This window comes from Calliphora vicina, chromosome 3 (genome assembly GCF_958450345.1).
Source record: "Calliphora vicina chromosome 3, idCalVici1.1, whole genome shotgun sequence".
Taxonomy (NCBI): Eukaryota; Metazoa; Arthropoda; class Insecta; order Diptera; family Calliphoridae; genus Calliphora; species Calliphora vicina.
In genome coordinates this window covers 31,974,371-32,000,306 of record NC_088782.1, presented here as the reverse complement: position 1 = coordinate 32,000,306, position 25,936 = coordinate 31,974,371, and the positions used below count along the sequence as shown (strand labels likewise).

The following is a 25,936-nucleotide window of genomic DNA, read 5'->3' as shown; positions in this document are numbered from 1 at the left end:
TCAAATAAAAGATAAAAAATAGAGAAAGAAAAAAACTTGCTTACAAAATGTTGCCAAAAATTTTATTACAACCACAACTTAGTTTAAAGTTTTTATTTTAAATGCAAAAATAATTTAATAAAATATTAAATTTTGTAGTAAAAAGCTTTATAAAAACTAGAATAGCATATTTAGATTTCATTAAATTAATATTATTCTTTGAAGCATGGCAACACCGAATACTCAATCCTGATTACGTCTTATCATACGATTGCAATTTTAGAGAGACTTGAAGAATTCATCATTGTTTCTGTATATGGCTTGAAATAGGATTTCCGTTCCTCATGGAACCATAAGTGACATTAATATAGTGGTCGACACGTATAGAACATGGATTATAATTATAATACTAAGGAGTGAGATCCAAAAAATCTTAACATACAATAAATGTTAATAAAAAAGAAACCACTATTTTCACAAGAGCCCAATATCTCTCCACTGGCCTTAGCGACAGGCAGTTTGGAGGATTTGCCCCACTTGGTACAAAAATACCACAATATTATTCTTGTACCTTGCTTACCATTAGTGACAGGATGCAAAATCAGGCTAAAAACAAGTAAGAGAGCAATATTCGGCTGTGACGAATCTTATATACCCTTCACCAAATTATACTTTAAAATATTTTTGTTTAATTATGTATTTTTAGGTAACAAATTAAAATTTTTTTTGTAATTGTTTTGCAAAATTTTTTTAAATTTTTTTTTAAATTTTTTTGAAAAAGTTTTTTCCAATTCTTTTTCTTTGATTTTTTTTAAATTCTTTTAAATGATTTTTTTTAAATTTAAAATTTTTTTTTGAATTAAAAATTTTTTTTTTAAAGAATTAATGAAAAAAAAAAATCGGGTTAAAAAAAATTTCTCGATTTTTACCCATTTACCCAACTTAATATACGTCATTGCATAGCTCTTTGAAATATCTATCATTAGATATTCATGACTTAGTAATCCAGATATACAGTGGTTGACAAAACAATGGAAACTTTTCAAAATATTTCAGTAGTGGCCTAAAACTGAAATAATGTTTTAAAACATTTTATTTGTATACTTTTATTAACTTAATTTAACAAAACACAAAGGACATAATTAATTAAATTCTAAAAATGAGAAAACAAAATTAAAAGATTTCTTTATTACGGCATTGACAAAACAATGGAAACTTAGGTATTATTTTAACAAATATGGTCTAAGCTTTGCAATAACTCAATATTTTGTTGGGTATCCCTTATTTTTTATAACTGCTACACATCGACGATGCATTGAACAAATTAAAGAGTCAATGGTCTCCTTTGAAATATTTTGCCATTCTCTTATAACCGCCTCCAATAAATCTTCCTTCCTGGTGTAATTTTGGGTCCTTATTTTATAGATTTTCTATGGCGATTGGGCAGGCCACTTCAAAACACGTACCTCGTTGGATTGTAACCACTCGGTTACAACCCTAGAGGTGTGTTTAGGGTCGTTGTCGTGTTGGAATCTCCAAACTAGGGATATATTTTCCTCAGCGTATGGATACATAGCATCGTTTAATATGGTTCTGTATTCTATACCTGTCATGGTATCTTTTATAATATGAATTGGGACCATACCTTGCCCTGAAAAACATCCCCATACCATAATATTGCCACCGCCAAACTTTACAGTCTTAGTTGTGTACTTTGGATCTAATCTTTTTCCCTTTGGTCGTCTTACAAATGTTCTCCCATCACTGCTTCTTAAATTTTGTATTTGGATTCGTCGGAAAAGAGGACAGTATTCCATTTCTTTATAGACCAGTTTAAATGATCCCTGGCAAATTGTAGACAAGCAGAACGGTTCTTTTTAGAAATGAGTGGGTTTTTTACAGGACGATAACAACCAAGACCAGCCTCATTTGCCCAGCGATTCTCTCTATTAAATTAACTTGTCTAGGAGTAGTCTTACGAGGTCTTCCACCTAAATGTTGAGTTTTTACAGAACCGGTCTCACGAAATTTCTTTATAATTTTTGAAACTGCTGATTTATTTATTGAATATTTGTCACAGATACTTTTTTGTTTTAAACCAGCTTTACAGTCGTTAATTATTTTATTTTTTAAGTCTTCACAAATCACAAACTTTAGCCATTTTCGTTAACTTTGAAAAAAAGAAATTATGCGAAAAACTTAGAAAAAGAAATTGTGAAAAATGACCAGAATTTAAATATAAAATAAAATAACTGTAAACAGGATGCTTTTTACATCGTTCTTTTAAATATTATTTTCGTTTTACACTTCTTTCTTGCATAAGTTTAAAAGTTTCCATTGTTTTGTCAGCAGCGAAATAGTGAATATTTTTAATTTTGTTCCCTTTTTTCAGAATATAATTAATTATGTTGTTTGTGTTTCAGTTAATTTATATAAATAAAACTATACAAGTGAAATACTAAAAAATATTTCAAATTTTGGGCTACATATGGAATATTTGGAAAAGTTTCCATTGTTTTGTCAACCACTGTAGATCAAAAATGGGCCAAAAATCGAGGCTGTCCCTGTTTTTCCTTATATCTCAGAAATTTGTGGCCCGATTTTGTCGATTTTAAATAACAATCAAAGAATTCTCGATATATTGATGTATGAATCATGTATGTAAGTTATTTGGAGCCTTGTATGTTTTTAAACCTGCATTGGCTTTAACTTTTCGTACCAAATAGTCCGAGTACTGAGCTAATCGGACTGACATAAAACATAATAACTGAAATACTTTTTAAAAGTTAATTGATCAAAAAAAATCAAATAATTCTTGGGTTTAAAGTTTTAAAGGAAAACTTGTGGATCTCACTCCTTATCAGAAAAGCAGCTCATAAAGTTAAATGCTCTGATGATTTTGTGCGAAGACAAAGCTAATGCTGGGTTGGAGTCTATAATTTTTCTATGGGATTAAAATCTGGCGATTGCCCAGGTCACTTCAAAACATGTACCTCATTGGATTTTAACCACCCTAGAGGTTTTTTTCCTCAGCGTATGGATACATAACATCGTTTAAAATGGATTTACAATTTTAGTTTATTGACAACCTCTCGGGGAAGTTATGTTTTGGGAATTTCTTAAACTCTTGCTATTAAATTATGTTGTGTAGATTTTCAAGGTCTTCCTCCCAAATGTTGAGTTTTTGCAGTACCTGCCTTAAGATCTTTTTATATTTTTTTGTAATTGAAGTAATATATTGAAGAGTTGCTGGAGGAAGGTTTGTTGACAAGCAATCGGATATTGGACTATCTTTGAGATGTCTTTTTAACTTACTATTTGAGGTCAGTTAGCACCCGTACATATTAAAATAACCAGTTATGTAGCTGATCACATAATCAGTTAGATAGCTAGTAAGGTAACTGACTCTATGTAATCGGTATGTGAATCCAATGCGTATAATACTTTGGACCAGCTATTAGACTTTCACATTGTAATCAAAAAGGGTTAATAGTCACTAGTCACGTAGCTAGTTATGTAACTAGTTGTCACCATAAATGATAGGTGAAATCACTAGTTGGGACATTGGCCTAGATACTGCTGGATATAGTTTTCAAATAAATTCCCATTGTATTATCCCACTCATTACTTTATGATAGTATTGATAATGGAAGATGCTTTTCGATTAATCTCGTCTGAAGAGAAAAAATTGCTTCAAACGCAGTTAAACATAGCTGTATTGATCATCATGAATACAGTTTCAAAAAAAAAACACTGAAAGCAATTTCGATGATGTGTATTTGTTTCTTTACTTGTTTGAATTTTTCTTTAAAAACTACATCCACTGAACATATTTCTTTTTATTAAACAAACCCTATTTATAAGGAATATAAAAAGGTAGCTCTTGCTAGGTTCATTGCTCCACTGCTCTTGACCAACTAAAAAAATTGGTTTCCCCCCACTTTTTCTTCACTATTTGTTAATTTACACAGAAAAAATATACAGCCCCTCAGTTTTTCTGAAAACTGATACACAATTCACAAAGCAATAAGTTAAATTTTGTACTCGCTCGTATCGTACATTGTACAATGTTCCCATATGCATTGGAGTTGTTGCAGAGTTCAGCAATGTTGAATGTTGGCTGCAGCAGTAGAATGAAAACAATTTGCAACTTTTAATTTTATTAAAAGTTTCTTCTTTTTTTTCTCTTTTTTCTGGTTTGTTATATATAAATTTTTAACAATACTTTACAAGGTAGGTATACTTTTTGTGGTAGATACTTAATTAAAAATATTATTGTAAAAAGTGAGAGATAAAAAAGGATTTAAACATTTAATAAATCAAAAGTTGTTGAGTATAAATTAATATGTTAAAGATGCTCTTAAAGGGTTAATTTAAGTGATTTGTTCTTTATTGCTTTATTTTGTTGTACATATATAATAATAGCTATGAGATGAGAGTAAATACTTAAAGTTAAATCTCATCTTTTGTTGTAATAAATAACAGAGTAAATGAATTGAGGGATTAGGAAGACAATTGGCTTTTAGAAATAAAATCCTTTAAGGAGTGAGATCGAAAAATTCTTAACATACATATATGTTTATAAAAAAGAAACCACTAAACTTACAGCTTTAATTTTTTTTTTATTTGATTGAAATTATTATTACAATTTACAAAAAAAATTATTTTTATAGTTTTAATCACTAGTGATGAAATTTTGAACCTTTTTCGGAAACCCTTCCATTAACGTTTTTATAGTGCTTTCTGTCACTTTGCTCGAACATGTAGTCCATCTCCGTTTAAAATCTACCACACTTTTGGACACCTTTTTTGTACTCTTCAATTCTCTTTTAACAAGAGCCCAATATCTCTCCACTGGCCTTAGCTCCGGGCAGTTTGGAGGATTTGCCTCTCTTGGTACAAATACCACATTATTGTTCTTGTACCACTCAAGGGCTTGTTTGCCATAGTGACAGGATGCCAAGTCAGGCCAAAAATAAGTGGACACATTATGAAGTCTTATGAATGGAAGCAGCCTTTTTTGTAAACATTCCTTGATGTAAATTTCGGTATTTATAGAGCCCGTTGTAACAAATGAGTGGCTTCTTTTGCCGCAACTGCATATTGCTTGCCATACCAAGAACTTTCTGGGAAATTTTGTCTGCTTTTGGGTCCTAAACTTTTCTTCAACATTCCCTCGAGCATCAGCAACATAAAATTTTTGACCTGGAAGTTGCGAAAAATCTGCCAGAACATACGTTTCGTCATCCATTATGCAGCAAGAATATTTTTTTATAAAACTTGACTTCAATTTCCGTGCTCTGTTTTTGGCCTCTAAATTTTTAGTAGCGTTCCTGTCAGGAACTTTTTGAGCCTTGTATGTTTTTAAACCTGCATTAGCTTTAACTTTTCGTACCAAATAGTCCGAGCACTGAGCTAACCGGGCTGCTTTCCTACCGGATGTGTTGGGAGCTCTTTTGAAAATGCGTTCTATTTTTTTGGCTTTAGAAACATCATGTGGACCATTCCTTCTACCTGAACCAGGTTTTCTATCAACTGACAAGTTCTCCCGGTACTGTTTAATAACATTGGAAACAGTTTGACGGCAGACCTTTGTATGCTTGGCCAACTTTTTGTAAGACCAAGTTGGGTTTTGTTGAAAATATTTAATAATTTCAGTACGCACTTTTTTCTGGTCACTCATTTTAATCAGATTAACAAAAAAATTAATATAATTGACATTACACATAATAACTGACATGTTTTTCAAAGGTAACTTGATCAAAAAAAAATTCAAATAATACTTGGGTTAAAAAATGTAATGAAAAACGTGTGTTAAGAATTTTTCGATCTCACTCCTTAATCAATGTGCATGAAAAAAGGACATTCTTTGTTAAAACGTAAACAACACAAGTAATGGAAAGTCAATATTAATAGTACTCTATACAGCAAATTGACAATGCAGGGAACTTAGGAAGAAAGGTATTCGCCATAGATGGACGAGTATTTTTATACCCTTCACCATGAGTGGTAAGTTTGTCAATCAACAGATATCAAGTCCATGCAGCATTAAAGACCGTTACAGGCTGCCTGGGATGTTACCGGAGGAGTCATCCAAACTTCAATATCACACGGTTGGATTCTCCCCCGTGGCATGTCAGACAGGACCTAAGCAAATACGAGGAGAGCATACAGATTTATGTGCAAGATCCATTTGATCGCAGCTCGTATATGACAGCTTTGAACGACATTCATAGTTACGCCATCAATTCCGCGGTAGCATGATACCGTATGAATGTCGTACTTGTAGGTCGCCCACCATCGATAGCAGACACCGAAAAGATTCTGCCGCGTAAAACAAGAGTCGTTCTGGCACAACTAAGATCAGGATGGAGCAACATGCTTAATGCCTTCCGAACACGCATAGACCTTGCCGTCCCCAACTTATGCCCAGCATGAGGTCAGGTTCCTCATGACACCCTCCACATATTCAACTGTCCAGCCAACCCTACATCAGTACGTCCAGTGGATTTATGGACCCAGCCAGTAGAAGTAGCACAATTCCTTGGACGAGATCTACATGCCGAACCCCCTGATTAATAATGGTAAAATTGTTTACGCTGTTACAAGAACAACAACAACATATCACGCCATCAAATTCTGTGCAAAAATGTTCTTCCAACTAGGCCCGTTTGCGACTACTATTGTTCGTAACTTCGCGATATTACAATGGAGCCTCTTGAAATACATGTGAGCTTTTTTGGTATAATGCGTTTGTTCTGATGTTTGTAACGCCCAAAAATATTAGTCTAACTCCCACCTTAAAGTATACCGATCGACTTAGAATCACTTCCTGAGTCGATTAAACGATGTCCGTCGGTCTGGTCGGCTGGCTGGCTGGCTGTCCAATTTTGAAGATATTTCGATGAAATTTGGTACATATTATTTTTTCGGCTCAAGGACCAAGCCTATTGAAACTGGCTGAAATCGGTCCATTATTTCACCTAGCCCCCATACAAATGTCCTCCCGAAATTGGACTTTATCGGTCATAAATGTTTAATTTATATATGTATCTCCACAAATTCCGCTCCAAATAAGTTTTATATACACAAAATTCATGTCACCAAATTTTGTTACGATCGGTCCATAATTAGTCATAGCTCCCATATAGACCCGCTTCCGAAAATCACTTTAACGTGCATAAATCGCTTAAAAATGTTGGTATGCTCACAAAATTCAACATAGACATAAATCACAGGACCTAATTTCATGGTGATCGGTCCATAATTGGTCATAGCCCCCATATAAGGCCCACTTCCGAAAATCACTCAAAAATATAAATTATTGAAATTTTAAAAGAAAAATGTTTTTGCTCTTTTACTTAGTGTAGGGTATTATATGGTCGGGTTTGACCGACCATACTTCCTTACTTGTTAAAATTAACATTTGTTTTGAAGAAATTCGTAAGCAATCGCTCTCCTTGAAAACTCACACAGTTGACTACTTCATTTCACGATCGCCTTCACTTATTCTGTTGAAATATCAATTATTATTGATGTCTAAATGATCATGTAGTATTAAATGTTTGCGACTGGAACTAGTGGCCAAACATGTCTAAATTTCATTATAAATTGCATGATGATCTTGCATTATTAGTTCTTGTACAGATGTTTTCTGATACTACGAAGGATATTGAACCGCCTTCACACAATTTTCGCTGAAGACAAACAGCGATCACACACAAATTCAGAAGATGTTTCAGCACTACAAATGCACTTCAAATTCATGTCAACAATAAAGAATTTATTAAAAAAAAAAACTCTTGGCATTTAACTCTTAACAACACTTAATTGAAGTTATCAATACCAACAAAAGCCATTAATTGATTTGCTTCTCTAAGGAATCCTTCTTTTCAGGCAGCATGAAAATAAGATGAAAATAAAAAAATCAACAGGATTACAATAAATTGATTTGACTTTGGCATAATAGGAGGTACTAAAAGCAAAGGACTCTAAAGCAATTAAACTGTTTGACAAATGATAGATAGATGGTAAATAATAATGGAAGTAGGAGGAGGAGGAGCAGCAGCAGTAAAAATGCAAACAAAAGTTAATTTTAGGGAAAAACTAAAAAAATACTACAAGTCTTCAATTATTGTTGGCAAACAATGGCAACAATAAAGATTTTACACAATTAGACAATTCAAAATTTTTTCCCTTACAAAAATTTAATAAAAGTATAAATTGATTTTTCAAAATTAGGCAATCCTTTTGAATATAGGAAATTTTTAAACTTTAGTCTACCAGTAGTACGTTTTGAGTCTCAAAACAAAGTTAATGCACTTTTAAATATGCAATTCTGTTGAACTTTTAAACAAACTTTGTCGTTATTAGGTAAATAACCCTTGTTTTAGCAACATTGAAATCAAAGCTAGCACAAATATTCGATTTATTTTGAAATCTGCACAAAAACCACTCTAACTGCACGCCAATTCATATCCAATTCTAATTGAGCAATCATAATTTTAAAACAAAAAGGGCCAAAACAAAAATTACAAAACAACAAAAACAATACTAAAAAATCCTTTTCATTCTGGCATCACACAGAAACAAAACAAAAAAAAATCGAATGAAAATTTTTACAGAACATTGAACTCAAAAATTGTATTTACTGTGTTAAATACACTCTACTACCAAAGGCACTTAAATATATATGAATAGTAGAAGGACCCACACAAAAAAAAGAAATGGGAACCAACCTTCTGGTTCTCAATCAAGGAAAAAGTTCCAAAGGCTCCTTTTTCCGGTTCTCATATTTGTAAAAAGGGAATATAAAATATCCAATTAATCAAAAAATAAGAGTCTGAATTATGAAAAATACTCAACAATTATTTGAAAACTGAGTGAATATTTTAAAATTGTTTTCCGGTCGTGTTTCTAAATCAGGTCCTTCCTTCAAAAACTTTTATTAGGTCCTTCTAAAAGGGTCCAGCCTACTATACACTGCTTGCTACATAAATATATATACAAATGGTGGTATAGCTTCACATATATCACTAGATACTTATATACATTTAACTATATAAATATTTGACAATATTACAATACAAAAAAAAATGAGAGAGAAATAAACTACGTGTAGGTTTTAGAATAAAATTGTATGCACACAACTTTTACAAATGTAATAAAAAAGACTATAATAGTAGTCTTTTTCGAAAAAAAAATAAAAATAAACACAGAAACAAAAAAAAATGAAATAATAATAAAATAAAGCAACAGACAATTGAGACGACCTCAATTTAAAGGATAGATAATAATACAAGTACACAACACCACTGTACACGGCGCACCAACTACACATTGATAGAAATTTATACGAGTTTAGTATTTTACAAAGAGCACAAACACAAGTTGTAATTCAAATGGGAAAAAAAAAATACGATTAATTTTTAAGTGTAGCAGAAAATAAAATAGTATTTTTTTAAAATATGATGTAAAGGTTTAGTATAATATAAATTGGCTTAAGGGTTAAGAATAGCAGGGGCTTTTAAAAGAAAATTGTTAAATTGATGTAATATTTTCGGAAGCCCGGTAGCTTTTCTTCTCTCTCTCTCTGAGTGTTTAATTAATATAAGCGGAAAGACTATGAGGTCAAGGTTCAAGATCCGATATGTCACAACCTTGTCACTGATCTTCGACGGCTTCGAGATACCCAAAGTTGCAGTATACAGTGGTACTTTGGAAACTTTTCCAAATATTTCATTAGTGACCTAAAATCTGAAATAATTTTTTAAAAAAATTTTAACATTTTTGTAGTATTTTATTTGTATACTTTTATTAACTTAATTTAACAAAAAAACAAAGGACATAATTAATTAAATTCTAAAAATGAGAAAACAAAATTAAAAGATTTCTTTATTACGGCATTGACAAAACAATGGAAACTTAGGTATTATTTTAACAAATATGGTCTAAACTTTGCAATAACTCAATATTTTGTTGGGTATCCCTTATTTTTTATAACACATCGACGATGCATTGAACCAATTAAAGAGTCAATGGTCTGCTTTGAAATATTTTGCCATTCCCTTATAACCGCCTCCGATAAATCTTCCTTCCTGGTGTAATTTTGGGTCCTTATTTTATAGATTTTCTATGGGATTGAGATCTGGCGATTGGGCAGGCCACATCAAAACACGTACCTCGTTGGATTGTAACCACTCGGCTACAACCCTAGAGGTGTGTTTTGGGTCGTTGTCGTGTTGGAATCTCCAAACTAGGGGAATATTTTCCTCAGTGTATGGATACATAACATCGTTTAATATGGTTCTGTATCCTATACCTGACATGGTGTCTTTTATAATATAAATTGGGCCCATACCTTGCCCTGAAAAACATCCCCATACCATAATATTGCCACCGCCAAACTTTACAGTCTTATTTGTGTACTTTGGATCTAATCTTTTTCGCTTTGGTCGTCTTACAAATGTTCTCCCATCACTGCCTCTTAAATTGTATTTGGATTCGTTGGTAAAGAGTACAGTATTCCATTTCTGTATCGACCAGTTTAAATGATCCCTGGCAAATTGTAGACGAGCAGAACGGTTCTTTTTAGAAATGGTTTTTTGGTTTTTTCACAGGACGATAATTTTAGGCTATTAACAACCTCTCGATTAGTTATTTTTGGGAATTTCTTGAACTCTCTCGCTATTAAATTATCTTGTCTAGGAGTAGTCTCACGAGTTCTTCCACCTAAATCTTGAGTTTTTACAGAATCGGTCTCACGAAATTTCTTTGTAATTTTTGAAACTGCTGATTTATTTATTGAATATTTGTCACAGATACTTTTTTGTTTTAAACCAGCTTTAAAATCGTTAATTATTTTATTTTTTAAGTCTTCACAAAAACTTAGAAAAAGAAATTGTGAAAAATTACCAGAATTTAAAAATAAAATAAAATAAAATAAAATAAAATAAAATAAAATAAAATAAAATAAAATGAAATAAAATAAAATAAAATAACTGTAAACAGGATGCTTCTTACATCGTTCTTTTAAATATTATTTTCGTTTTAAACTTCTTTCTTGCAGAAGTTTAAAAGTTTCCATTGTTTTGTCAGTAGCGAAATAGTGAATATTTTTAATTTTGTTCATTTTTTTCAGAATATAATTAATTATGTTGTTTGTTTTTCAGTTAATTTATATAAATAAAACTATACAAGTAAAATACAAAAATAAAAAAAATTTATTTAAAAAAATATTTTAAATTTTGGGCTACATATGGAATATTTGGAAAAGTTTCCATTGTTTTGGCAACCACTGTATGTATACTTAAAATGATCTGACAATATCTTTTGGTTGTCCTCTTGGTTGTTACTTCGGATTTCATCTGCGAATTCCACTAATGAACTATGTTACCCAAAATAGGTATAAGGTTTGACAGCTACTATTGAAACCTATAAGGTTTGACAGCTACTATTGAAACCTATAAGGTTTGACAGCTACTATTGAAACCTAGATACCACTGCCTTGAGTCTGGATGTATTTCTAGCTGTTACCCAAAATAAATACAGGGTTTGAAAGCTACTGTTGAAACCCTAGAGCCCACTGCCTTGATTTTCGATGTATTTGTCTCTAGCTTCAAGATCTTTAGAGAGAATGCGATACATCTAACAATGCTACTGGTGTGATCTTTTCTTAGAACGTGGCATCAGTTGTGACTGTTTAGGCTTTCAGTTTGACCTTTTGAAATGCACCAAACTCGTTTTTGCTGTTCCGATGGTTAAAATTTGTTGCATGAATTGAGCTCTCGAACTCGGGAACTAGGAACATTCTGGTACATATCGGCTATCGTGGAAATATATTAACCGAATAGAATAATTTTCGATGAGTATGCACTCATAAATTGTTTCTTATCAATTCACAAGATGATAGCCTTTTTCAGAGCTGGCTACTGGTGAAATCTTGACATAATAGAGCTCTGACCTCGAGCATCAAGATAATGGTCTCTATCGTCAAGATCGTGAGAAAGGGAGTGTGAAACAACCACCGTTACTTCTGGTGTGGACTTTTCGGACTGAAAGTGCGCGTCAGAATGGCATCTTGAAACGCAGCAAACTATATGTTATTAATTTGCATAAGTCGATTTATCTCAATTATTTTGGAGGAAATGCATTATAGGTACACCGCAGATCTGCTTAATAGTGTGAACGAGTGAGTGAGCGGAGCAATTGATGTTATCGGGTCATTGGGACGTGTAAAGACGAAAGTGACAGTGTCGATAGATCCGATAAATCACCATTTGACAACAAAAACTAACTTAGTCAGGAGCATTACCTGACTACCTTAATTCGGTTGACATGAACACAGGCCACAGGATTTACATCAATTCGAGTATGTGGAGCAACAATGACGATGTTGCTTCGATGATCAAAATTGATTGCTTAAGTTGACAGCTCTTAAAACTAAAGCCTAGAACCTGCAATAGTGAAAATATATTAAGTCAGTGATGTCTCTTTAATAAAATTGTTTTGAAAAATATACTTTCCCCGAGTGAGCAGATTGATTGGAAATTTAAGATTCTCCTTATATAATCAAGCATAATCAAAGCATGGAGTCAAAATATATTCAAATTTAATATATAACTCCGAGTTGTTGCTGAAAAGATCACGAATGGTCCAAAGAAATGTCGAAACTGATTCGAAGGATCGTGATTAGAACTTGAAAATGCAGAAATAAGCTCATGCGCCGAAATTTAAATAGTAAAACCAAAACCATTAAAATCCCAGAATGTTGTTTTTCCAGCTTGAAATATTCAAGTGAAATGATCATGGGAAAATATCTCTCCTCAAGAGAATATTTTTATACCCTTCACCATAATTGGCAAGGGTATATAAGTTTGTCATTCCGTTTGTAATTTCTACATTCTTCATTTGCGACCCCAATATTTAGGGAATTTTCCCGGCTCGGTTGCTTTTTAAAATAGAGGAAATCGGCATACAAGTGACTGAGATATAAGGAAAAAACCGGGACAATCTCGATTTTTGGCCTATTTTTGATCTATATCTGGATTACTAAGTCATTAATATAGACAATGTGGATATCTAATGATAGATATTTCAAAGTTCATTGCAACGATGAATATATGGCTATAGTAAGTTGGACCTACAATGGGTCAAAATCGGGAAAAATATTTTTTAACCTGAACTTTTTTTTACCAAAAAAAATTGTTTGTCATAAATTTTGTTTTGGAAAAAAATTTAAAAAAAAAACAATTTCGAAAAAAAAAAAATATTTCTTTTTTAAATTAAAAAAAAATAACTTGTTTTCCTAAAAGTATTTAAAATTTGTATTTTAAAGTTTTTTTTATTTTTTCAAAACATAATTTCATCACTTACTATATGACAAACCCTCAATATTAAGAAACTGCAGTAACCACAACTATTCATATGACCACTACTGTAAATGCATATGAACTACATAGTTAAAACAACTCTATTGACATTAACCAGCAAGCAACAGACGATGCACTGCAAGGCAGACAGACCAACTAACTTATATCTACCAAAGGATAGATGGATGGACGCCGTCGACGATACAATAAAGAAGAAAACCAAAAAAAAAAAAGTTTTTATATTTAAAATAAATGTTGCCATTGGCAATTGAAATTTATAAATATTTAACAATAAATAGAAAAAACTAAAAAGTGTCAGAGAGGGAAAAGAAGAGAATAAAGTGTAACATACAAAATAAAGGTGTTACAAATAAATATGTATATACAGACATATTTACATATATAAATGAATACAAGCTATATATAATACATTTGCCACACACAAAATGTATAACATCTATGCTACTTAAATGTTTATTTCAATATATTTCAAGTCTATGTAAATAATATTGTATGTATGTATATTGTTTACTTATATTGTAGCTACATAAATAGAAATCCTCTTAAAACAATTTAAATAAACAAAAGTTTATAACAAGTATTTCTTACATTATGCCACCAAAAGGTGTTAAGTGTGAATAAACCGGCAACCATCCCACTACTTCTATTTTTCCTATGGCTCCAAATGGAAAATAATGCTAGGAAATGTTGTATAGAAAAACAATCTAAACAAAATTTTACTTTGTTTAGGAGTTTGTGTATTAGGGTTTCTATGCAGGGGAAATATTTTCTTCGTAATTCCCGGGAAATTAAACATTTAACACAGAAAATCAATACTCTTTTGCAAGCGTCCTAAAACATCCTCCACAAAGGACGAAATAACTCTGCTACATGCATTGTAAATGCAGCTATTGTTTCTTCAGACCTAGCAATTAAATCTGAAGTACCAGATGTACCCACTATGATGGTGTAGGGTTAATAATATTAAATCTTGAATATGTTTTCCCGATGTACAATATTTTATGAACTTCAGGGTAAACTCAACGTATGCCGATCAGCTTCCTTAATTTTTTGTTGAAATCCCTTTACAGTACTTCGTTACTACATTTCCCAATTGTGGTCGCTGTTCACTCCAGGACGAATTTCGTGAATGTTTTCTGAGATTGATAATTATTCCAGAAAACATTTCTTCTGGCTTTGCCACTTTTGTCAATGTGTTAAACATTTCAATAAATGAAATTTCAATTAATTGCCTATTACTTCAATTCTCTATAATTTTCATTTAATAATGGAAAACTAAAATTACAGTTTTAGTTAACTTTTGTTTTAATCACTGGCATTATCTAGGAAATACATCTCAAATTTGTTAAAAACTTTTTAAAAAATCAAAAAACTGATTATCTCTTTTATAGACAAAACTATTTACTTTGTTTTCATTAACTTTGTTAAAAAACTCCCTTTTTATACAAAATTTTTACAAAAACTAAATTAAAAACGTGAATTTTTATTTTGATTTCTATTTTTTTATTAACTAAATACTTCACTAGATAACCTGAATAATATTAGAGATTATATTTGAGTTTGAGTTTATTTTTTTTAAATATTTTTCATAAATAAATTAATGAACTTTTAGCTACCCCCAACAGCTAATGATATTTAACACTCTGGCATTAATAGTACCAGAAGAGGCAGCAGTAGTAGTCAGTCAACCCACTTATTTTATTTTACTTTTTTTTTACATATTTTCATTGCAAACAGTAGTGTCAAACGCCATAATATAGAAAAAAGCGTCTAGAGCAATAACTAAAAAAAAAGATTAGTTTAAAAAGTAATAAAGTGACAGTATAACTGATATTTGAAGTAAAATACTGGTACTCTGTCAAATTAGTAATAATATATTAGTAGTTTATCAAAAACTAAAAATAAAAAATAATTAAAGTTGAATGCTTCCAATGAAGCAATGATAAGGTTAGGTTATTACAGGAAAAAAAAGAACTAATAGATAAATATTTACAGATAAAAAATAGGCTTTATGTCAGATTTCATTTATCAACCAAACAGTTTTGTATCAGCTAACAAAATGTCTTTTTTGTTTTCTACATAATTAGCTAAAGAGAGAAATAAACAATTTTTTTTAATAAAAATATTTTGTCCAAGCTTTTATTGATTTGATTTCGAATATTCGAACATATTATTGAATGTCAAATTTCAATCTATTCGGGCTACGATGACTGGTTCAAAATTCAGTTAAAATTTGTTACCTACAAAATATACAAACAAATATTGTTTGTTTATTTGTTTGTATATTCTTCATTCAATATCAAGTTCGAAAATTCGAAATCAAATACAGTTATGTTCGAACAAAAATTTGAAAGCAGTTAAAATAATCTCTAGATCATAACCTGATCATAATTGAATACTATAAACAAAAATTCGAAATTATGTTCGAACATTTTTGAAAGCTGTTAAAATGATCATGAAATTATGAGGATTTTTAAAAAAAACAATTTTAGTTTCAATTTCTTACATTTTCAATTTCCTAAAAAAAATATACAAACACACATTGTTTGTATATTTTTCATATTTGACATTCAATATTATGTCCGAAAATTCGAAATAAAATACAAAGTTATGTTCGAATAAAAATTTTAAAGCAGTTACAATAATCTCTAGATCATAACTTGATCATAATTGAATACTATAAATGAAAATTCGAAATTAAACTCAAAAATTCGAACTTATGTTCGAAAATTTTTAAAAGCTGTTAAAATGATCTTAAAATTATGAGGATTCTTAAAAAAATAATTTTAGTTTTATTTGAGGCCAATTTCTTAAATTTTTAATTTCGAATTTCAAAATTTTGAAAAAAAAATTTTAAGTTTTCATAAATTTTGAAGAATGTAGTTTCAAAATATAAACTTTTATGAAATGTTCGAAAATTCGAATTTAAATTCGAAATATTCATTGGGTGTATGACTTCAAAATTATGGATTTACAATAGATGGCGTATCTTTTGAATGCGGTTTCTGTTCTCAATAACTTTAATGCAATTTTGAAGGGTACATATCTGTAATTTATTCTCACTTAGTTATTGAACATTATACTGTAAACACCATAGTTTATTTTTGCTTCGAAAATATCGAATTTTGTACAAAAATATTGGGAAGTTTTGCTTTACATCTTTAATTTTAGATTCATTCATAAGCACTGAAATTGGGTACCAAAGCTTTTGCAATCAGTAAGATTCATCCATAAGCACTGAAATTGGCTACCATACGAATTGAAGACGAGAAATCTGGAAAGTAAATTGTGTATGTTTGAAATGCTGCTTGATCGCTTCAAAAGAAAATCATGTTTGCACCGAATCATTACTTGCGATGAAAAATGGATCTATTACGAAACCCGAAGCGTAAGAGATCGTATGTGAAGCACGGCCAACCAGCCGAATCGACAACAAAGCCAAATATCCATGACACTAAGGTAATTCTCTGTATTTCAGGGGACCAAACGGGTGCTATCTATAATGACTTGGTGATATCTGGCCAGACCATCACAGGGAACCTGTACCGAACACAACTGATTCGTTTGAAGCGAGCATTGGGCGAAAAACGCCCAGAATATACGGCCAGACATGAAACTGTAATATTCCACCATGACAACGTTCGGAACGTTTGTTGCAATACCTGTTAAAAAGTATTAAGAATGAAGTGATGGTACCGTGAAATAACTCCTAAATGAAATAACTCCCCACGAAAAAATGAAATAACACCCGACAAATTTTTCATACAACTTGGGAATTATTTCATTATGAAACAACTCCTAACGCATAGGGAGTTATTTCATAATTTTTAGCTGGGAGTTATTTCATAATGCAATAACTGCCAATGAAACAACTTCCAATGAAATTTTTGTTGGGTTTTATTTCATTTTATTATGAGAATTAGGAGTTATTTCACTGTATAGGGAGTTATTTCATTTTTGTTAGGTTCTACTTCGCAAAAGCAAAATATCAAAAACTGGCTTAGTTCAGAAAAGTTTTTTGCATTGCTGGCCATCGGCCGGGCGCAAAGGTTTTCTCCTCTGGGGTGTATCAAATACTGGCTTCGCTCAGAAAATTTTTTTTGCATTGCTGGCCATAGGACGGGCGCAAAGGATTTTTCCTCTGGGGTGTATCAAATAACCGGCTTCGATCAGAAAAGATTCTTTGTCCTTTGGCCTTTGTCAGGTCGTAACAATATCTTAATCTGGTGCGAAATGAAATTCGGCTTTCTGAAATATTGTAAAACCTTTCTGCAATGAAATAAATCTTTTCTGAGCGAAGCCAGTTTTTGATATATCCCAGAGGAGAAAACCTTAGTGGCCAGCCGAAGGCCGTCAAGCAAAAAACTTTTCTGAGCGAAGCCAGTTTTTGATACACCCCAGAGGAGAAAACCTAATCGCCCGGCCAAAGGCCGGCAATGCCAAAAAAATTTCTATGCGAAGCCAGTTTTTCATACACCCCAGAGGAGGAAAACTTTGCGCTACGCCATAGGCCCGCAATGCAAAAAATGTTTGGTAAGCGAAGAATAATTTTACCTTTTTAGTTCTTTATTTCATTGGGAGTTAGATTACACTAATGAATTGCTTCGGATTGGGAATTATTTCATTTCTATTGGGATTTATTTCATTGGGAGTTATTTCGCTTTTTTGGGATTAATATTTTTAAAATTATGAAACCGCCGATTATTGGGAGTAATTTCATTTTACCCTTTGGCAGTTATTTAATTTTTCAAGTTTGGGAATTATTTCATTTTTGCTGGGAATTATTTCATTGGGAGTTATTTCATAGGGATTTATTTCATTTGGGAGCTATTTCACGGTACCTGAAGTGATTGGGAAGTTTTGTCTCACCCGCTTTATAGTCCAGACCTTGTACCGTCCGACTACTATTTGATTCGATCGATGCAGAAAGCTCTCTCTGGAATTAACTTCACTTTGGCCAATACTTTGAATAAATTTATGTTGTATAAATGTTTCAAAATAAAAGCTAAAAATTTAAAAAAAAAATCCTCATTTTTAACCCTTAAATGCATGATTTTTACTTTTATTTTTCTATAAAGTATAAAATATTTTGTTAATTTTTATTTATTATATTTCCTTTAGCTTTAGTTTGATTTAGAATTTCGTAAGCTGAAACTTTTCGTACTCCATTTGATTTTTCTGAATTAGAATCTGAATTAGTATCAAGCTTATATTCGTCTAAAATTAAGTGGAACTGGAATGTAGACAATTGGCAACAATATGCATTAAAGGGTTAAGTCATACACCCAAGATATTCGAAAATTAGGTGAAATATTTTTTAAAGCTGTTAAAATAATCTGTAGAACATACATGAACCTGATTACAATGGAATAATATTATTTTCGAAAATTCGAAATTAAATTCAAAAATTCGAAAAATTTTGAAAACTGTTATAATAATTTCGAAATCATGAGGATTCTTAAAAAAAGTAATTTTAGTTTTATTTGTGGAAAATTTTTTATATTTTCCAATTTCGAACTTAAAAATTTTGAAAAAAAAAATTCAAATTTTTAAGAACTTTAAAGAATTTTTAATGTAGTTTTAGAATATAAGCTTTTAAAATATGTTCGAAAATTCGAATTTAAATTCGAAATAAAGGAAGAAAATAAATTAATAAAAAATTTGTTTAAAACATAGTTTTATTTAAATGCTCTAACCCCCATTAACAAGAAGTCTGGTTATGTGTATGAAAACTGTCAGTATAACTATTAGTTAACACTTAACCATACATCATGTTGATAAGGATAAAAAGAATAAAATAAACTTTAACCCTTAAATGCATGATTTTTACTTTTATTTTTCTATAAAGTATCAAATATTTATTTGATTTTTATTTATTATATTTACTATAGCTTTAGTTTGATTTAGAATTTCTTTAGCTGAAACTTATAGTATTCCATTTGATTTTGCTGAAGGAGAATATTATTATTAATTAAGAGGAACTGGAATGTAGACAATTGGCAACAATATGCATTTAAGGGTTAAATTAAATCAAACTACTCGTATTTATTACTTTACAGAATTTATATGATTTAAAAGCTTATCACGACATGGTCAAGATCAGTAAATTATAGCGACCAGTTTTTGTACCATATAAATTCTATAAAATAATAAATATAAAGCATTATTTTCTTATTTTTAAACCATTTAAATAAAATCTCATGTAAAAAAATCACTACATTAGCCCATTAATGTTACAGGTTCTGTTCTATTTTTAATTTGTATACTTTATTTTTTCTATATTTCTATTTATTTACTTTGTACAAATTTTATTCACCCCAGAATTCAATTATTACAGCACGTTTTATTTTCCTTCAAACAGCAAAGAAAATAATAGAATAGAAATTTTTTTTTTCAAATTTTTTCCATTTAAAAACTCGTAATAAGTATTCCAATACGTTTGTTGCATTCAATGAAATATAATTAGTATTCTCTGAAGTTTATTACTAATTGAGAAAAGCTCATAGATTAATGAGTTATAATAAGTTCATTCAGTTGTAGATTATTTTCTGAATTTAAAAGTTTTTAACATCTAGACTGGAATATTAATTAGAGGGAAAATATTGTGCATGTCTAAACAGAAAATGAAGATATATCTATATACAGTGTCAATTTACTTTGTTGCAAATTGACAGTTGCAAAATGTATGTAATTGAACTTTTTATTAAACATTAATTAAGGTAATATAGATTCAGATGAAATAAGTGTTGTATTTATAATGAAAAATCTAAAGGCATTCTCATGTTAAGATTGTTTTAAACATTTTTAAATTAATTTTAATGGGATCAAAGTCCAAATTGACATTGAATATCATCCAATACAGATTTTACATATTTTTGGAAGTACCTAAGAAAATAGCGCTTCGTAGATGTTATAATGTAAGAGAATAAGCAATCAATGATAAGCGAGAAATCAAAAGCAATGATTTAAACAAGAGACATACAATCTTGCTTCCAAATGAGAACTCGACATACAAAAATCATTTTTTCTGTTAAGGAGATTGGTCGGGAGAATTTTCACTTGGAAATAGGTTTGAATGTATTTTGTTTTAATCATAGATTTTGTTGTTGTTGTAGCAGCAGTGATTGCAGAGTTGACAGCACTTGGCAGAGTGAACTCGGATCTAGCTTGGTTTTTTATCACTTACTTTATAGCTTCTAAGAAGCGCTTTTTTCTAAGTGAACAAATTTTATTTTATTGCTTCGAAATGATCAAAATTTGTTTATTGCCTAATTTTAAAAATCATTCTCTTTTATTTATTTCAAACATTAAAAATCAGCAACAGTAAAAATGTTTAAATCTCCATTCTCTTTATACAAATACATATAATTTGCCATAACGGCTGCAATCAGTTAGCAATAATATTTTGTTTTTTCTATAAAACATATTACTGATTCTAATCCATTACCATGCAGAAAAAAAGAATCTCCTCACTCTGTTGCTTACTTATATATAAATAAATAACTCGTACTACATAAAAATTATTGATCAATCTTGTTATCAGCTCAGTCAATATGAATGCTCGTGTACATACAATTTTCCAAATGAACCATTAAAGTTTATTACGACGCACTGGTTTGTTATAAACATTTTACATATTTCTCTTCTTTTTTTATTATTTTTATTTGTCTGTATTCAGTTTTTTTTTTATTACATTTTCATAGATTTTTATTGGTACATACAACAATTTGTGGAATGAAATAAATACGAAATGACATTTGTTGGCCGTGTAGATTATGATAAATTAAAGAGTTAAACAATAAAGATAATAGTAAAAGATTATGTTATGTTGTTCATAAAATTGAAGAGAAATTTTTAAAAAACAAAAATATAAATTTGTGTTATAGTTGGTAAAAAATTCACACTTTCATTTGTTTCACTCTGAAAATTTATTATAATATGAGAATATTAATAAAACCTTCAACAATTAATTATAACACAGTTATTTGCTAGATTAGATTGTTCGATATTACGAGTACTATTTGAAAATTCTAAGCGTTGCCTCCATAGAGAATTATACATAGAGACGAGACGAGAAATCATATGTCTGACACAACAACAACAAAATACTTTGACTAGCATGTAGTTTGTTGTTGCAAGAGTTAGGTTTTTGACAATTACGTCTATGTATTTATGTTACCCTATGGCATAGAGAATATACATAGAGCGGAAACTCTCATATCAAAGACCTAACTCAGTTGTCAAAATTTAGGGATTGAATTTTACTCGAGATTTGTGGGACTTTTTAAAAAAATCTTAAACATTTTGAGAATGAAATGATTGAAATGTGATCTTCATAATAGAAAATATTACTGTGAATTTTGACACAAATTAATTATTTAATTTACTAAAGCTCAAAATTAGACATGGATTAATTTTTTGCACTTCCAACTGCTCTTATAAACCTAGTGAAATAGAGGATCGTTCGAATGCAAAACTTTTGGTTTGCAAACCTTTTTAGAGCACTTAACAAATACGGAGGGATATTAAATGAATTTTCGTTAAAAAAAATCTTGTTTATTTCATCAAGTTATCAAGTTTCCATTTATAATTTTTCCATTTTCGATTTTTAACTTGACTTTTTTTAAATCGATATAAATGTGCACCTCACTTCAGGCAATGGTCAAAAAAGTGATTTTTAACAAAATTATTCTAAGTATTCGTTAAATAAAAAAAATGTTGCATCGAGTTTTTCAAATTTAATCCCTAATTTTAAAGAGTGAAATCGAAAAAATCTTAACAAAAGTTTTACCTTAAAACTTTTAATCCAAGTATTATTTGATTTTTTTTTTGATCAAGTAACCTTTGATCAAGTTCATTTGTTTCTAATCTGATTAAAATGAGTGACAAGAAAGAAGTGCCTACTAAAATTATTAAATATTTTCAACAAAACCCAACTTTGTTCTGCAAAAAATTGGCCAAACAATCAAAGGTCTGTCGTCAGACTGATTCCAATTTTATTAAACAGTATTGGGAGAACTTGTCCTTTGATAGAAAACCGGGTTCAGGTAGAATGGTCACATGGTGTTTCTAAAGCCATAAAAATAGAAAGCATTTTCAAAAGAGCTCCCAACACATCCGGTAAGAAAGGAGTCTGGTTAACTCAGTGCTCGGACTATTTGATACAAGAAGTTAAACCAATAAAGAAAGGTTTAACAAGTAAGAGATCTATATTCGGCTATGCTGAATCTTATATACCCTTTTTAGGTAAACGAAATTATTTTTTTTTTAAATTGTTTTTCAAAATTTTTTTTTATATTTTTTTTAAAAAAAGTTTTTTTAAAAATTTTTGTTAATTTTTTTTTAAAAAAAATTTATGACAAAAAAAATTTTTTGATGAAAAAAAATTCGGGTTAAAAATTATTTTTCCCGATTTTGACCCATTGTAGGTCCAACTTATCTACATCGTTGCAATGGACTTTGAAATATCTATTATTAGATATCCATATTGTCTATATTAATGACTTAGTAATCCAGATGTATGTAGATCAAAAATAGGTAAAAAATCGAGGTTGTCCCGGTTTTTTGCTCATATCTCCGTTATTTATGGACCGATTTTGCTGATTTTAAATAGCAAACTTCTCGAAAGCATGTCTGACAGAATTATTGAAGATTTGTATCCCGAAGTTATCTGGGGTCTTCAGAAAATTGATTTCAACAGACAGACGGACGGACATGGCTTAATCGACTCCGCTATCTATAAGGATCCAGAATATCCAGAATATATACTTTATAGGGTCGGAAATGAGAAATGTAGAAATTACAAACGGAATGACAAACTTCTCAACTTCTCACGAAGGTGAAGGGTATAAAAACTATAAGGCTCAGACATTTTTCGCAGCTTCCGGGTCAATTTTTATCTCGCTGATAATCGAGGGAATGTTGTAGAAAAGTTTAGGACCCAAAAGCAGACAAAATTTCCCAAAAAGTTCTCGGCAAGCAATATTCAGTTGCAGCAAAAGAAGCCAAACATTTGTTACAAAGGGCTCTGTAAATACCGAAATTTACATAATGAAATGTTTACCAAAAAGAATGCTTCATAAGACTTTTTAATGGATCCACATATTTTTGGCCTGATTGGAGATGCAGTCACTATGGTAAAAAAGGGTTTGAGTGGTACAAGAACAATAATGTGGTATTTGCAACAAAAGAGGCAAGGTCAAAATGTGTGGTAGATTTTAAACGGAGATGGACTAACAGTTCGAACAAAGTGACAGAAAGATCTATAAAAACATTAATGGAAGGGTTTCCGGAAAGGTTCATAAAGGTTCATAAATTCATCACGATTAGAATTATAAAAAAAATATTTTTTGTAAATTGTAATAATAATTTAGATCAAATAAAAAAAATAAAATTTGTAGGTTTAGTGGTTTCTTTTTTATTAACATTAATGTATGTTAAGATTTTTCGATTTCACTCCTTATTTATAAACACGTTTAACATCTTAATTAGAACATAAAAGGAAGGTCTATGACAAATTTTTATTTCACTATCTTTCATTGCACAATTTAATCATGTTTAAGACTTATTTCATTGATGTTTTCGTAGAACAATTAATTCTAGCGAGTGTCATTGAAGTTTTTTCCACTCTTTTATGTTACTCAAAACTTACCTTATTTTTATTTGCAATGATGTTAATCCATTTATTCAATTAATTTTCTTATAATTTGTTTAATAACAAAAATATAGTTGTTGTTTTAGTTTATTTTTTAATTGAACACTTTATAACTTGGTATGAATTAGTTGACTTGAGTCAAAATTCCAATTGTTTTCAAAATGTATCTGTAACAGGACAACAGCACATAATCAGAATCAAATAATATTGAATTAGACCGAAAAAAAATATATAAATACAGAGATAAGTATATGTGGTATGTCTGCAGGTAGATAAAAAAAATACTAATTGGTATAAAGGACAAAGAAAATAGCATAAAAAGCATACATACACATGCTAACAACGGCGACACACCGGTAAAAATAGAAATAATGAAAAAAAAATGGAAAATCTCTGTTTAACTAGGTATACGACGATAGGATTTTTAGACTATAAATATGCATTCATTAAAGAATGATGGTGGTTTGTTTTTATTGTTAATGTACAATGACAATAGCAACAACAACAACGAAAACAATAATAATAATAACAATTTTGGGTGGGAGGGGGATGAACAGTTACAAAGTTTATTTATGCCTTTATACAACAACAACAACACAAGAGAGAGAAACGAGAATATGTAAAAAGTATGTGGGTAAGAAAACAACAGCAACAACAATAACAAAATGTATACGATGATTGTGTAGTGGGCGAGGTGTAGACAAAAAGGAAAGAAATAGTTGGAGTGGCAAAATAACGGTAAGTATGAATATTTTTGTTGTCGCTGATGATGGCAATGATGACGATGGTGGTGGTTGTGGTGGCAATGATGACGACACGCAAAAACTCTAAGTTTTATGGACACAAACTCACCGAAAATAAAATTTATACAGAAAAAAAAAACAAACAACAGCAGTAATGTTAACGAACGACACTGTTCATAAAAAATAACAACAACAGCAACAAAACGAAAGAATGGAAGAAGCATAAATCGAAAAACTATGTTGCTAATTCAGCATACACATCCGAACATGTGTATTTTGCCTGATTTATGGATAGAAAATATTAAATAAGGAAAAAAACAGAATGAAATAAAAGAAAATCAGGAACAACAGACCGACTAACCAACAACAACAAACAGCAGCAGCATAACAGACAAACTAAATACAGAAAAAAAACATACAGAGATAATAAAAAAAGAAAAGTCAACAATAGGACAAAGAAAATAAGAAAAAAACTCGGACCGGACTAGAATATAGCATAGAAAAATATTTAAGGATTAAAAAGTGCAGAAAAATCTAAATGAAATAACAAAAACCAATGTAGACATTGAAAAATTGTTAAAGAAAAAACTAAGTTTTTTTTTATTAATTAAACTCAAGTCGGGTCTCCACCTTCCTACACACATAAACTTACGCACACACAACTCACATACACATTATCTCTTTTTAACTAAAATAGTAAACTCAATTATTTTTTCTTATTTGTATATTTTTTTATAACAAATTTAAATATTTTCTTTTTTTAGTTTAAATTTAATTCAAAACTTTTTAATTTATTTATGTTTTCATTGTGTTTTAAATCTTTTCTCTTCAATTAATATCTTCACATGTTTTATTAACTTTTTTTATTATTTATTATAATTATTAACTATTTTTTTTGCTTCACTCTTTGCTAACCATTCTTTTAACACACTTACTTTTTCACACTGTGCTAAAACACTAATAATAATCCAATTGAGCTGTTTATTTTTTCTTTTCAATTTATTTAATTAATTTTAATTAACAGTTATAATTTTTCTGTAATACTCCTATAGATATATTTTTTTTTAAATTAACTACCGTCTATATATTTTTTCTTTAGAACAAGAGGAAAAATCTTCACACACGAACCGCACCAACCAGACTGAACGAAAGGAAACAAAATCGCCGTA

General features: G+C 30.2%; 1 long non-coding RNA gene across 1 annotated transcript in view; it reads right to left on the bottom strand.

Moving 5' to 3' along the window:
* The window catches only part of LOC135953234 (uncharacterized), a 47,405-nt gene extending 21,469 nt beyond the window's left edge, over window positions 1-25,936 (bottom strand). Inside the window, exons 1-2 of the long non-coding RNA XR_010576200.1 lie at window positions 25,703-25,936; window positions 24,022-24,191 (exon numbers count right to left, since the gene is read on the bottom strand). This is a non-coding gene — a long non-coding RNA (uncharacterized LOC135953234). The remainder of the gene's footprint in view (window positions 1-24,021; window positions 24,192-25,702) is intronic.